The sequence below is a fragment of the Bufo bufo genome, chromosome 2 (assembly GCF_905171765.1).
Source record: "Bufo bufo chromosome 2, aBufBuf1.1, whole genome shotgun sequence".
NCBI lineage: Eukaryota > Metazoa > Chordata > Amphibia > Anura > Bufonidae > Bufo > Bufo bufo.
In genome coordinates, this window is record NC_053390.1 from 273,415,153 (window position 1) to 273,430,547 (window position 15,395).

Consider the following 15,395-nt stretch of genomic DNA (forward strand, 5'->3'; position numbering starts at 1 on the left):
GCTCAGGTATTCGTCAGTGAAATCGTGAAGCTTCATGGGGTCCCCTCCGATGTTGTTTCGGATCGGGGTACCCAGTTTATTTCTAAATTTTGGAAAGCTTTTTGTTCCCGTTTGGGGGTACACTTGTCCTTTTCCTCAGCTTTCCATCCTCAGTCGAATGGACAGACTGAGCGTACCAACCAAAACCTGGAGACATATCTAAGATGTTTTGTGTCTGAAAACCAAGAGTTGTTGTCATCATATTTACCGTTAGCTGAGTTTGCCATAAATAATCGTCGTCAGGAATCCACTGGCAAGTCACCATTTCTTGGTGCATATGGTTTTCATCCCCAATTCTGTACTTTCAAAGAGGGGGGGAATTCTGGGGTTCCCGAAGAGGAACGGTTTTCGTCATCTCTTTCATCGGTATGGCAGAAGGTGCAAGCTAACTTGAAAAATATGGGAGGTAAATACAAATGCATGGCTGATAAGAGACGGTCGCCAGGTCATAGAAACATAGAAACATAGAAACATAGAATGTGTCGGCAGATAAGAACCATTTGGCCCATCTAGTCTGCCCAATATATCTGAATACTATGGATAGCCCCTGGCCCTATCTTATATGAAGGATAGCCATATGCCTATCCCATGCACGCTTAAACCCCTTCACTGTATTTGCAGCTACCACTTCTGCAGGAAGTCTATTCCATGCATCCACTACTCTCTCAGTAAAGTAATACTTCCTTATATTACTTTTAAAACTTTGCCCCTCTAATTTAAAACTGTGTCCTCTTGTGGTAGTTTTTCTTCTTTTAAATATGCTCTACTCCTTTACCGAGTTGATTCCCTTTATGTATTTTAAAGTTTCTATCATATCCCCTCTGTCTCGTCTTTCTTCCAAGCTATACATGTTAAGGTCCTTTAACCTTTCCTGGTAAGTTTTATCCTGCAATCCATGTACTAGTTTAGTAGCTCTTCTCTTTTTTTTTGATCAAATCTTTTTATTTAAGATCAATTTTTCTTTTTTTTACATGTGAACAAAAGCAATAATACACATAAACCCACCCCAACCTCCCCACCCCCTTCCCCATCCCCAAAGTCCAGGTGCAGTTTGTCCCTGAGAAGAGAAAAAAGAAAAGAGTCCACAGCGTATTCCGGATTACAATCCAATGTACATTCACGCCATTCGCACAGCAGCTCCTACTTATTACTTTTATAAGGTACCTTATGTTGTATTATACTCATTTTCCTTTATTACTACCTGTAACTTCCCTTTCTCTTTCCCTTAGTAGCTCTTCTCTGAACTCTCTCTAGAGTATCTATATCCTTCTTGAGATATGGCCTCCAGTACTGCGCACAATACTCCAAGTGAGGTCTCACCAGTGTTCTGTACAGCGGCATAAGCACTTCACTCTTTCTACTGCTTATACCTCTCCCTATACATCCAAGCATTCTGCTGGCATTTCGTGCTGCCCTATTACATTGTCTTCCCACCTTTAAGTCTTCTGAAATAATTACTCCTAAATCCCTTTCCTCAGATACTGAGGTCAGGACTGTGTCAAATATTCTATATTCTGCCCTTGGGTTTTTACGCCCTAGGTGCATTATCTTGCACTTATCCACATTAAATTTCAGTTGCCAGAGTTTTGACCATTCTTCTAGTTTTCCTAAATCCTTTTCCATTTGGTGTTTCCCTCCAGGAACATCAACCCTGTTACATATCTTTGTGTCATCAGCAAAAAGACACACCTTCCCATCGAGGCTTTTTGCAATATCACTTATGAAGATATTAAACAAAATTGGTCCCAGTACAGATCCCTGTGGAACCCCACTGGTAACATGACCTTGTTTTGAATGTTCTCCATTGACTACAACCCTCTGTTGTCTGTCACTCAGCCACTGCCTAATCCACTCAACAATATGGGAGTCCATGCTCAATGACTGCAGTTTATTGATAAGTCTTCTATGTGGGACAGTGTCAAAAGCCTTACTAAAATCTAGATATGCGATGTCTACTGCACCTCCACCGTCTATTATTTTAGTCACCCAGTCAAAAAAATCTATAAGATTTGTTTGACATGATCTCCCTGAAGTAAACCCATGTTGTTTTTCATCTTGCAATCCATGGGATTTTAGATGTTCCACAATCCTATCCTTTAATAGGGTTTCCATTAATTTGCCTACTATTGATGTCAGACTCACTGGTCTATAGTTGCTCGATTCCTCCCTACTACCTTTCTTGTGAATGGGCACGACATTTGCCAATTTCCAATCTTCCGGGACGACTCCTGTTACTAATGATTGGTTAAATAAATCTGTTAGCGGTTTTGCCAGCTCACCACTAAGCTGTTTTAATAATTTTGGGTGTATCTCATCAGGCCCCTGTGACTTATTTGTCTTCACCTTAGACAGCAAACTTAGAACATCTTCCTCTGTAAAGATACATGCATCAAATGATTTATTAGTCATCCTTTCTAGTGGAGGTCCTTCTCCTTTTTCTTTTGTAAAAACTGAACAGAAGTATTCATTAAGGCAGTCGGCTAGCCCTTTATTCTCTTCTACATACCTTCCGTCCTTTGTTTTTAATTTAGTTATTCCTTGTTTTAATTTCCTTTTTTCATTTATATATCTGAAGAATGTCTTATCCCCTTTTTTCATAGACTGAGCTAGTTTTTCTTCTGCCTGCGCTTTAGAAGTTCTTATAACTTGCTTGGCCTCTCTCTGCCTAATCTTGTAGATTTCCTTATCTTCATTGCTCTGGGTTTTTTTATAATTACAAAATGCTAGCTTTTTATTTTTAATGATTTGGGCCACTTCTGCTGAGTACCACAGTGGTCTCTTCCTTTTTTTGCTTTTACTGACAAGTCTAATGCAATTTTCTGTTGCCTTCAATAATGCACCTTTTAAGTAGTCCCATTTCTCCTGGACTCCATGTAATCCGTTCCAGTCTGATAAGGACTCATTTATGACTAATTTCATTTTTGAAAAGTCTGTTTTTCTAAAATCTAAAACTTTTGTTTTTGTGTGGTGGGACTCTTTCACAGTTCTTATATTAAACCACACTGACTGGTGATCACTAGATCCCAAGGTTTCGCCTACAATGACATCATATACCGAATCCCCATTTGTGAATACCAAATCCAAAATGGCCTCCCTCCGGGTTGGCTCCTCAACCACTTGTTGTAGAGATAACCCCAGTAGGGAATTTAGAATATCTGTACTCCTGGTAGAACTTGCTATTTTGGTTTTCCAGTTTATATCTGGAAGATTGAAATCTCCCATAATGATAACTTCTCCTTTCATTGTCATTTTAGCTATTTCTTCAACTAGTAGATCATATAGTTCTTTAACTTGACCAGGTGGTCTATATATCACACCTACACGAGTTACTGCATGGTTAGCAAACTGCAACGTAACCCAAACTGACTCTATGTTGGCCTCACCAACTTGTATTAGGTTAGATTTAATGCTATCTTTCACATACAGGGCCACTCCTCCTCCTTTCTTGCCTTCTCTGTCTCTTCTGTATAAAGAGTACCCTGGTATGGTTATGTCCCAGTCATTTCTTTCATTAAACCATGTCTCCGTAACAGCCACTAAATCTAGGAGTGAATGACTATGTGTGGTTGTCTACTAGGAATATTAAATTGAAGGTTCCCTCTTGGAAACTGGGTCCTAGGTTTATTGGTCCTTACAAAATTGTAGCCATCATCAACCCCGTGTCTTTTCGCCTGGAGTTACCTCAGACTTTTAAAATCCATAATGTCTTTCATAAGTCGTTACTCAAAAAATATGTTCCACCTCTAGAACCGTCACCGCTGCCACCCCCTCCTGTTGTTGTGGATGGTAATCTAGAATTTCAGATATCCAAAATTGTTAATTCTCGTCGGGTCCGCCGCTCTCTTCAATATCTGGTGCATTGGAGAGGTTGCGGTCCCGAGGAAAGAATGTGGGTTCCTGCGTCTGAAGTAAACGCCGACAGGCTAGTTCGGGTTTTTCATGCCTCTCATCCTGAGAGACCTGGTCCTGAGTGTCCGGAGGCCCCTCGTAGAGAGGGGGGTACTGTCACGAGGGTGTCAAGAACCACGCCTGACTCCGTTATACCCGGGGTCAGGAAGTCGCAGCGGTTGGCTGCGCGCTCTATGTGAGATAGGGCTGTTTCCTTATGGTAGCTTTCTGGGTTTGCTTTGCAACCCTTTTTGGCTCACTCAGGGATCCGTAGCTCCTTCTCCTCAGCTGTTCCTTGTCCAGCACTCCCAACCTCCTTATATTCCCCTCTCACACTTCTCTGGTTGCCAGATATAGAGCTTTCTGCCTGGACATCTATTCTGACCCTCTGGAGCTGTGTTGCTGCGTTCTCTGGTTGTTGGTCCAGAACGCTACCCTCCGGATCCCTGTTGGACCTTTGTGGTCTGCTGTGGTCGCCCACCTGGGTGTATGTGTTTGTCTGTATTGTCTGTCCTCTCCCTGGTGTTTCCCTCTTAGTGTCAGTGGTGCGGACTAGCGATCCCACCAGCCCGTTCACTATGTAGGGCTCATTTTAAGGAAAGCCAGGGTTTAGGCACGTGATCGCCGCACGGGTGAGGAACCCGTCTAGGGACGTCAGGGCAGTCAGGTGCCAGCCGCAAGGTGAGTCAGGGGTCACCACCTTTCCCTCTCCCTTGGGCAGGGCTTTCCCTATTCCCTCCCTGTGCGTGACGCCGGTCATTACAATAACCTTGTAACCTCCTCCAGTAAAGAAGCATACAGGTTTACTGCAAACCCTGACTTTCCGGACTTTCCCATTGGAGTACACGACGCCTTACCATCCCCCCGGAGAGAGCAACGCATAGTGACACTTTGACAGTGTCTGGGGAACCCAGCGTAGCATTGGAGACCACTAGCTACTGCATATAACACTTTAACTTAATATCTGCACAATCCAATATGATATGGGAGCTAAATGGATTAAAACAGGACCCTCCACAATCTCTTAAACATCAAATAAAAAAAGTATATATATATATATATATATATATATATATATATATATATAATCTCCTCCATAGCTGATCATTCTGATGTGCATATTGTGACACAGTGAGGGGTTGTGTCTGGCAAGGCAGGTATTTTCCTCCCAGCATGTGCGGCTGGGCTGGTTTCCAGCCAGGTGAGGTCAAATACCGTACCGGAGTTTAAGTGCCAGTCAGGGTTTTGGCAGCACCTGGCTGTCCTTAAATAGGCAGAGATGTCTCTGTTTTTTGGATCTGAGGCTTTGTGCCGTGCTGGAGGGTTGAGAGACGCACGCTGGGGAAACAGGCCCCCTAAAGCCTGCTGTGGCCTACTGAAGGCAGAACTGCCAGCAAGGTGACTTGTAATATATGAACTATCCATTGTGTGTGAGTTACCACCAAGACTGCAAAGTTACGTGCTGTTTTGTATTTTGCCTCTGTACTGCGCCCGCTTACCCTATCTACCAGAGCAAAACTCCACAATATTTACAGTAAAAAACTGAGTACCGTTCACACTGTGTAAATAGATGAGAAGATCTCATCACACTTAGATCACTCTTTCCTTCAATAGTTCAGTGTATGGGTATTACCTTCTCGTGTTGGCTCCTCAGCAGTCTCCTATAACCACATGTTGGATGCTAGATACCAATAAAGTGGACTTCATACAGATCTTACACATCAAGTAAAAACATTTCCCATTGGTTTTTCTTTTGGTCACATACATAATGTAGGCTGATGCAGAAACTTCAGGACATTCTCAAAATGAAGGAACAAGAGAATGTTGTGCAGACCACTTTCACGTGATAAAAGTATATTTATTGTACTCATATAGATAACGCTCATCACAGTACATTGCAGAAGTAAGCGAAGAAGCCGAAATCTGGGTTCGAGAGTACCACATGTTTAATTATAAGCGCTATCTTTTTAATCTTTGCGAACATAATAAATACACACTTTTTACCCCGTGAAAGCAGTCTGCACCAGATTCTCTTGTTCCTTCCTTAAAAAGGTGTGAATATCACCAGAAGAATACCTCCTAAAGTCTGGAGCATCTTTTCTTAGAACTTAAGCTGAATTTACATGGGCCGACTGAGTGTCCGATTTACATGCAGTGATCTCCTTCACTGTATGAGGACGAGGGATCACTATTGAGATTCCTTGTCCTCATACAGAATCATGGCCTCTGAGCAGCAGAACACTATTTAGACGGCACGATCTGCTGTCCAGAAGCCATGAGCGGTGGTGCCTGCATGAACGATAGGATCATCCGATGAACAAGTGGGGATTAACCCCTTCTTCAGAAAATGTCCATGTATTGTCTGAAGAAGAGGTTAATCCCCGAAAAGCATTACATTTTGCAATAAAGAAATAAATTACTAAAGTATCCTTGTTTGCTTTGGTGTCCCAAAACCCTAGTTTTACCTCCAACCAATAGGTGGTGTCCAGTTATATCAAAGTGTCTAAAGATGTACCAAATTTATCATCCAGCATTAGCCACAATAAATTTGTCAGATTTTTAGACAGTCTAGTCTAAGCTTACAATTTCTAAATATCACACTACTAGGCCCACACAACAAATACTGTAGTTTTCATGTTCCACCACTTTGCCCTGTTTAGACAACAGAAAACAAGAAACAAAATATTTCAGACTTTCAGAAAGAAATCCCCGGTGATCGAGGCTAGGGGGAGGGGGTAATAATAAATACCAGGGAGGTCTAGGGTAATGCCCCCTATCTTTGTGGTCTAAAGCATATGATGGATAAACATGGTTATTCCTGGGAGATTCAGAAAGATAAAAGAAACTGATTATCAAACTTACCAAGATTAATATTAGATTCTAAAAAAAGGTGGACATTTCTAAATGGATTACACAGAAATAAACCTCTTATTTGATTACACTAGATAATTCCATTTAGATTTCCTCTAATGAATTTATTACTAAATAAAACTAGAGGAAAGGTTACATGAGACCAAAGAGAACATCATTTTGACCTATCATTCAGTAATGACTTACCAACTTCACATAAATCTTACACTGTCATATAAATTATATGGCAATGGAAATGCATTCCAAATATATACAATTTGATGCTTACAATTCACATAAATATAAATGGAGGACATTTATCAGGACTGGCGTTTCCATACGTACTGTACGGAGTATGATAATATTGTAAATATGCAAAACATAAATTGTTCTTCTCTCTGGCGTAGACTTGAGCTATAACTTACGCCAGATTCCGATGCAAGTTATAGTAAATGTAGTGGGCCCCTCTGTCACAGTAGGGAGTGGGGGAAACTCCCCACCGTACAATGTAAAAGGGATAGAGGGTAGCAGCTAGACCAGGCTGCCAAGAAAAGGGAGCTGGTCACCTCCTATAGCATCCCTAAATCTGGCCCTGTTCTAACTGTATGAGCCGACCCTTAAGGTAGGTGGGCCCATACACTGGAAGCCTCAGAACCCTGAAATTCCTGAATATCCCTGAGGTTAGGAGACAGGGACAAGAGACAACCAGGTTCATCCAAGACACTGATGAACCAGAGTCTCCACAGGCCTAGCTGCAGGGAAAAGTGGACGACTGAATACAGTAACAGAGTCGGCAGGTAAGAACACCAGAAACACACTTACCTGCCACAGCCACCACTACTGGAACCCGTGCATTAGTACAGGTGCCTACACACCAAATTGGACACCGTACAAACAACACCACACACTGGAATTCAGCACACCTAATACTGCCTGGGCCCCATACAGCAAGGTGCACGGCAGCACCAGGCAGCACTGCATCCAGACTTACGGTTCACCCCTCCGGGAAACCAGCCCCCTTCCGGAGGAGTCAAACATACTGGGTGACGAATAGCATACATGCAGGAACCAACACCAACAACAGCCCAGACATGTAGCAACCAACAAAACGCTTCACACACCCAAAACATAAACCCACACCACACATACAACAAGTGAGGGTAAAGGTACATGGAGCGTACATAAGGGAGGACAATTTAGGTTCCAGAAGGTGGCCCTCAAGGACTGGGCAGAAACACCCAGGCAAGGAGCAAAGCTCCAACACCAAGCAAGGCTGAAGTACAACTGCACCCAGCCAGCAAGCCGCAGGTATATATCAAGCCCGAGGCCACACCCAGGAAACACCTTAATCCCCACTAGCAAGAAGATTAACCCCTTGCTCACCAAACAGCAGGAAGGCCAACCTTAAAGGGAAAGTGCACATGCAAACTGCCAACAACACTTTGCCACCGGCAACCAGTCTGCATGGCAACAGCATCATGGTCAAACACCAATATAACCATGACACTCCCACCCCTCAAATCCCCCCCAACAGAAAAGGGGAAGCTAGTGAGGAACCCACAAACAGGGATGGGGGGAAGGGAAAAAAAAAAAAGTAGCTGAATCAATGTCAGTGCAAGTGTCTCCCCAGGACTGCTGCCCACCCCCAGAACCACCTAGAAACCAGGCAGCCAGCAAACGAACAGCCAGGAGAGACCGCACTGATCACTGCGTTCACACTCAGAAACGACTCACACCAAGTCGTTGCCAGCATGCATCCCCCACCCACATACACCAAAGCCAGTTCAACAAGAAATGCAGCCAGGCACCACAACACAATGGACAGAACCACTGAGACATGGACGAGGGGAGACCCAAACACAAGTGCCAGTTCACACCAACTGCAACCACTGTTACAGAGAACCGCACTGTTAACAGAATTCCCCTTTCACCCTCCCTCCGGAGGATAAGCATGTGCGCCAGAAAACGGCAGGCAAAACAGAGATGCCTTTATGGAACCTACTGTCATGGTAGGGAGTGGGGGAAACCCCACACCGTATAATGTAAAAGGGATAGAGGGTAGCAGCTAGACCAGGCTGACAAGAAAAGGGAGCTGGTCACCTCCTATAGCATCCCTAAATCTGGCCCAGTTCTCCTAACTATGAGCCGACCCTTAAGGTAGGAGGGTCCATACACTGGAAACCTCAGAACCCTGAAATCCCTGAATATCCCTGAGGTTAGGAGACAGGGACAAGAGACAACCAGGTTCATCCATGTCATGTCATCCATAAGGTGGCCCTCAAGGACTGGGCAGAAACACCCAGGCAAGGAGCAAAGCTCCAACACCAAGCAAGGCTGAAGTACAACTGCACCCAGTCAGCAAGCCACAGGTATATATCAAGCCCGCAGCCACACCCAGGAAACACCTTAATCCCCACTAGCAAGAAGATTAACCCCTTGCTCACCAAACAGCAGGAAGGCCAACCTTAAAGGGGAAGTGCACATGCAAACTGCCAACAACACGTTGCCACCGGCAACCAGTCTGCATGGCAACCGCTTCACGGTCAAACACCAATATGACCGTGACACCCTCCCAGTAAGCCCCATGATTTTATTGTCACTTTAGAAGTGTTAAAAACCTGAAAAGGTTGCAAATTATGGTACAAATATGATGTGTGCCATCATTTGAAACTTTTTAATGCCACATAATTGGTGTAAGGACATTAATAAATTATGCAATATTTTGCAATATTTTTAACATAATATGCCACAGATAATCCAGATCAATAGCATGTTCAATTGGCTGAAACCCCCAGCCAATCATCATGGGTATTTCACCTATTCCATCATGGGTATTTCACCTTCCTGTTTTAATGAAGTGCCTGCACTTATTAATTGTCTAGTAGCACCTCTCTACAGTACAGTGCAGAACTACATATCCTGTAGTGCCCACCAAAACTTCATATTTTAGCAACTCGTCACTGCCTGATGTTTTTCTTCATCTCATTTTTGTTGGGTTCTAGCTTATGCAACATAATTGAATTATCTACTATGGCCAAGATAATATGGTCATTAAAAAGCTGTATAAGATATCATTATGAGATTTTATCCCATTGACTAATAGTTAATCTACCTACAAACCCAAAACAGGAAGGCAACCTACTGGCTTATGAATAATGACTTGAAAAACAGCTAGACAACCATCAGTGTTGGGGTGTGGGGAAGGTCTGGGAATAACATTATATATCTCCATTTTAAGACTTTTGTCCTGCATTTTTCACCAGTGTTCTCTTTCCATAGGCTTTACCTTAAATCCTCAGTTTTCCCAAAGCTCATCTCAGAAGGGGCTGAGGCCATCTACTATGAAGTTACCTATACACAGCTCACATAGAGAAGAGGAGATCTTGTTTCCCTATCTAGGCACATACACAAAAACCTCATCAGCATGGAGGACATTACACAGCAATAATGAGCAGTCTTGGACTGGCCCACAGGGAGCAGGTGAATTCCCCGGTGGACCCCTGAGCCAGGACAGGTCCCTAGTCCCCATGCCCTGCACAGGTGGCACATGCTGTACTATATGCAGATAGGCAGCATCTCCCCAGCATCCATATAAAAGATTTAGTGTATTATTTAACAGACTACCCAGTTTATTATTATAGACGCACCAGGTGGCTGAGATGACTTCTAGGTATAGAGGCCATCCAATACCCTCTTGCCCCAAGGACCCTTCATGATCTCACTGCAGGGGCCCATCATCAATCATCTCACTGCTGACTGCCACTATATGAGCATGTGTTCCTATCTTACATAGCTAAGCCGGTCAGCAAGAACAAGACTTACAGGTTCTCCAGGACAGTCTGAAGCACAGGCTAAGTAATGGGCTACAAAAAATTGTGTTGGCGCAGTTTATAGGGATTTGTGAATATGGGTCAAGTAATATTTGTGTTTAGTTGTACAGTGGGACCCCAGAATTGATTTTACTGAATCAAGGCCAAAAGCAGGAAAGTAGAAAGTGTAGTAGTGTGTCTGTGTGTCTCCCCCTCTTTGTAGCTTCTTCCTCCTCTCTCTTTCCATAGACTTCTATGGGTAGGAACTATAACCTTATCTCCTATGCCTCCTTCACACGTCAATGTTTTGGTCAGTGATTTTCATCAGTGATTTTGAGCCAAAACCAGGTGCAGCTCTAAACACAGAACAGGTGCAGATCTTTCCCTTATAATTTATGCCTGTGGAGGCTCCTATACTGGTTTTGGCTCACAATCACTGATGGAAATCACTGACCAAAACACTGACGAATGAGGCTTTAGTGTGCAGTACAGTGTTCATTTTAGGACATGGTCCGATATCATAGTCAAGTATCAAAATAATGCCAATGTTACACCTGACCCTGACACTTGACTCTGACACTTGACCCTGACACCTGGCCCTGACACCTGACTTTGACACCTGACTCTGACACCTGACACTGACAATTGACTCTGACATCTGACTTTGACACCTGACTTTGACACTTGACTCTGACATCTAAGTTTGACTTATGCTCTTCATAGGTCAGGGTCAAAGTGAGAATGAGTTATAGATATACTATGTATTTGTATGCTAAATCACACAAACAAAGAACGTCTATTGCTGAGCTTATAGCTCTGTGCCTAAAATGCTGTAAGCTAACACATTACAGTGTTATATGAGCGCATAGCTGATTGCTCAGTGGTAAAGCAATTGCCTCATATCCAGCGTTTCTGTGTTCAAAACCCCTTTCAGCCTCTAAACATTCTTACATTTTATTAAGCCCTAGATAAGAGGCAAATTCAAATGATGTGTGACGCTGAGATCTGACTTCCTTCACTTGTCAGGGTCAGAAAGACTTTTAAGTTTATGGGTTTTTGTATGCTACATTGCATAGATGAACAAAAATCCCAAGCTCATACAAGATAAGCTGGTAGCTCAGTGGTAATGCTGTTGCCCCCATGTCCAGGGTTTCTGTGTTCAAAACCCCTTTCAGCCTGTAAAAAACTATACATTTTTATTAAGCCCTAGATAAGAGGCAAATTTAAATGATATGTGACCCTGATATCTGACTTCCTTCACTTGTCAGGGTCACAAAGACTTTTAGGTTTACTGTGTTTTTGTATGCTACATCACATAGATGAACAAAAATCCCAAGATCATACAAGGCAAGCTGGTAGTGCAGTTGTAATGCTGTTGCCTGATATCTAGGGGTTCTGTGTTCAAAACCCCTTTCAGCCTCAATTTTTTTTTACATTTTATTAAGCCCTAGATAAGAGGTAAATTCAAATGCTGTGAGACTTTTATGGTTTACTGTGTTTTTGGTATGCTACATTTCATAGATAAAAAAATAAACACCATCATTGGTGTCTAAAGTTGTAGTTTGGTGGTAAGACACTTGCTTTGCATGTAGTGTTAATGGGTTCAAAACCCCTTTAAGGCTTTTAGTAAAATTTATATTTTATACTTTGTTAAGCTCTAGATCAGAGACAAATTCAAGTGGTGTGTGATGTAAGTAGTCCTTTTTTATTTTATTAAGAGTACATGGGCAGCACTATAGTAAAGGGGACACTAATTTACTATATCTTCATCTATTTCCAGGTGACTGAGGGTTTTTTAGTTTTTTGTTGTCTTGAAACAGTCACTGTACAATATAATAATGTATTCTTATTTCTTAGGAAGGAGTCTAATTATCAGATCTGTAAATCACTTTATTGCAATTATTTGTCGGCATCCACCCAAACATAAGCTGCAAACATATGACCACTAGGGGTCTCACTAGCCCACTGTGGTTAGGCATGGTCAACTATTCACTTCTATGGGGCCCTTTTCTATTCCACGGTTAAGCAAAACAAATTAAACATGTCCTATACTTGTCCGTGAAAATCAGGACATGGCCCCAATGAAATCTATGGGTCCGCAAAAATACTGAATGCTATCCATTTTTTTACGAACATGCTGAACTGCTGAAAAAAACGGATCTGCATTTTTGTGGACAGCATACGGCCGTCTGAATGAGGCCTAAGATATCCCTCAAAATGAAAATAAATAAAATTATTAAAGTTAAGCAAAAAGCATAGATGTGGTAGGAAATAACAAGTGCTCGGCGGCACCAAATCAGAAACCATATGTCCTACCACAATCCGGGGGGTTCCAGTGCACATCCATGAATCCCAGAGGGAAAGCAAAAAACATCTATCCCTGAGCTAGATGATGATGTGGGATTGAAGGACAGGGTGGGCAAAGAACTGTCCCTGATATTGCCCTACAGGGGGGTGCTATTCTGGCCCTGATAGCCTAACCACAGACCACCCGCCCTGATAAGAGCGACCCCGTCCGGAACCGTACCCTATATAAAAATGGCCCTAGTAAGCCCCTAGCCCACTGACTTCCAGGTGATCACTATATAGATCTATGTGTTTTTGACTCATTATAAAAGTATATTATAAGTATATTGCACCCCTCTGTGTATCACACTTATCGATAGCACACCTATACCAGTCCTTAAAAATACTTTTGTGACCCTATTAGCTAGCGTTTGGTGTCCCTAACAGCCTGTCCCTGCTCCACACAGCAACCTCTCCCTAAACTGGCAAAACACTGAATGTAAAATGGCTGCCAGATCAGGTTTATTTATAAGGTAGGGGGTATGTCCATGTGCTGAAACGTCTCAATTGGCTGTCCTGTACCACCTGATGGATGTGTCATGGGTCAAAGCTCTTCACAATGAGAAAGAATATGGCGGGTGCAAATATCGCCATATGTTCGCATGTTCGGCGAATCACGAACACGCAAAGTTCGCCGCAAAACGACCGCCGGGTGAACCGCAAGGCCATCTCTACTCGCTAACACATCGTTTGTGATACGCCAACTTGCTGAGACAGTCTTTGAGTTGATTTTTGGGGGCTACTTGCAATCCGCTGCTGAATTTCATTTACAATTTCAGCTGTCCTGATCGATGGAGGCCTTGGTTTCTTCATGTTTGCAACAGAGCCAGCTTGATGCCATTTCTGAACCAGACTCTGAATACAACTTTTAGCTGGTGGTTTTGTTCCTGGGTACTTGTCGGCAAAGGTCTCTTAATGGATGTGCTTCGCACATAGCCTTCCACAATCACTATTCGCTGTTCCAGGGAGAACACCATCTTTCTGACACAATAGGCCACTTTTATCAAAGTGAAAAATAAATCAGTCTTAGTTGCCCACAGCAACCAATCAAAGCTCAGCTTTCAGTTCCTACAGGGCTCTGAAAAAATGAAAGCTGAGCTCTGATTGGTTGATATGGACAACTAAGACAGATTTACTATTAGGCAGTTTGAGTTGGAGATATTGGAGGCAGGCTACTTTTTTGTGGGCCACAGGATAAATCCTCGGGCAACCCCTGTAAACTGCCTGAAATAAAAAATGAACTTATACTCAGCCGTTTTCTATAACATTGATTCCAACGTTGCCCTTTGTTTTTCTGGCTGCACACAGATCACCGCTGCAGCCAATCACTGGCCTCAGCAGAGACACCCTGTGCACGACAGAGGCCAGTGATTGGCTGCATTTTGATTACCTTTGCACAGAACGTCAAAACTGCAGCCAAGAGGATGAAGAAAACAGGTATGCATTAGTGTTGGGCGAGCATGCTCTGCCAAACAACATTTTCACTCGAGCATTACAATGCTTGGCACATCACGGTGTTCGGCCGAACACCGCGTGTGCTCGAGCGTGATGCTCGAGTCTCCTCACCGCACCGGGTTGTACTGGCCCTCACTATAATGCCGTAGCCATGTTGGTTACTGGCATTACAGTGATTGGCTAGCCGAAACGCGTCATATGACACGTGGTTCGGCTCAGTCTTAGGCCTCCTGCACACGATCGTAGGTGTCCCGTTGCCGTATTGCGGACCGCATTTGCGGATCCGCAATACACGGGCGCCGTTCCGTGGGCATTCCGCATCACGGATGCAGACCAATTCACTTCAATGGGTCCACAAATTCGGAGATGTGGAATGGTGCGGAACGGAAGCACGGAACGGAATCCTACGGAAGCGCTACGGAATGCTTCTGTGGGGTTTCATCCCGTTCTTCCATTCTGTAAAAAGATAGAACATGTCCCATCTTTTTGCAGAACGGCCGGATAGCGGACCCATTAAAGTGAATGGGTCCGCGATGCACTGCGGCTGCCCCACGGTCGGGGGGAGAGCTGTAGCAGAAGGGACAGATAGTGTAGGGTCAGGAATTGTTTAGTGTTGAAAGGTGTTAGAAACCCAAAAGTCCTTTTAAGGACTGCAACAGTGACACAACCTCTGCTACATCTGTTGTGTTACATTAGCGCATCCTAAATATCTGTGACATTCAGCGCAATTGTTTGGCTGCTGGTGACAGCGACATTCCCTGCGCTACATCTCCTGTATAATGTTTGCGCATCCTAAATATCTGTGACATTCAGTCTATTTTTTTCACCGCTGGTTACAGTGAAATTACCTGCTTTACATCTCCTGTATAACGTTTGCGCATCCTAAATATCTGTGACATTCAGTCTAATTCTATCGCTGCTGGTGACAGGGACATTACCTGCGCTACATCTCCAGTATAACGTTTGCACATCCTAAATATTTGTGATATTCAGTCAAATTTTTTCGCT